The sequence below is a fragment of the Peromyscus eremicus genome, chromosome 11 (genome assembly GCF_949786415.1).
Source record: "Peromyscus eremicus chromosome 11, PerEre_H2_v1, whole genome shotgun sequence".
NCBI classification, from domain to species: domain Eukaryota; kingdom Metazoa; phylum Chordata; class Mammalia; order Rodentia; family Cricetidae; genus Peromyscus; species Peromyscus eremicus.
This window is the reverse complement of record NC_081427.1, coordinates 5,836,027-5,837,174: the sequence shown is the minus strand read 5'-3', so window position 1 is coordinate 5,837,174 and position 1,148 is coordinate 5,836,027. Positions and strand designations below refer to the sequence as shown.

Sequence of the window (1,148 nt, the reverse complement as noted above, 5' to 3'; positions counted from 1 at the left end):
GCTGGAGAAGGAATGAGAGTTCTACATCTTGATATGGAGGCAGTATAAAGTTAATTGCATCACTGGGTGAAGCTTGAGGACAGGAGACCTCAAAGCCCACCTCCACAGTGACACACTTCCTCCAATAAAGTCTTACCTACTCCAACAAAGCCATACCTCCTAATAGTGCCACTTCCTATGGGAGCCATTTTCTTTCAAATCACCACAAATGTCAATGTGAAAATTTCCTTCTTTCTTTCTTTCTTTCTTTCTTTCTTTCTTTCTTTCTTTCTTTCTTCCTTATTTTCTTTCTTTCTTTCTTCCTTATTTTCTTTCTTTCTTTTTTTTAAGTTTAAGTTATTTATTTAAGCCATCTCCTCTTACGAGCAAAGGGATGGAAGATTGGTGTAATGGTCACCATTTGATACAAGAGAAGATGCACTTTCATGGTCCACACACAGAGTAATGGCCCAAACAAGTGCTGTGGTCTGGGGTAAGGTCCAGGTTCTCTTTACTTGTCTTCATAGCCAGTCAGAAGTGGGTTTACATGAGGGTTATAGAACAGGGTATGGTTACCATCTCCCCAGGGGAAGGGCTTGGTCCTGATGCAGAGATGGGGGTAGGTGATGAATTCAGATCTCTCATGTTCTCCGCTGCGACTTCAGGAAGGCATTGAGCATGCTCACTCCCACCCCGGGCAGTGCCACGAAGTAGGTGAGGGTCTTCCACATGTGAGCTGACCCCTCCTTACCGTGGGTGCCACTCGACCTGGACCACCCCACCAGTGGGAGGGCCCGGCCCAGCAGCCCAGACACCCAAGACGCACACACCGCGCCACCATCTTGGAACTCAATGTAAAAATTTCTTGCACTCATGGAAACCTATGTAAAGATTTAACTATATGTTTATCTATGACAAGGTATTATGTGTGGAGTAGCAGAGCCACCCAGAAAACACTAACATCAGCACTGTCAACATTCTATTCTTGTCCTACTCATGAACTCTGTCTTAGTCACTGTTCTATCACTGTGAAGAGATATCATCAGTAAAGCAACTTATAAAAGAAAACATTTAATTGGGAGCTATCTTACAGTTTCAGAGTATTAGTCCATTATCATCATGTAGGAAGCAGACAGTCATGGTGCTGGAGCAGTAGCTGAGAGTTTTAT

At 43.7% G+C, this 1,148-nt stretch overlaps 1 pseudogene; it reads right to left on the bottom strand.

Annotated features, from left to right (window-relative positions):
* Positions 1-486: 486 nt before the first annotated feature.
* Positions 487-854, bottom strand: LOC131921984 (cytochrome c oxidase subunit 6A1, mitochondrial-like; annotated as a pseudogene).
* Between the last annotated feature and the right edge of the window lie 294 nt (positions 855-1,148).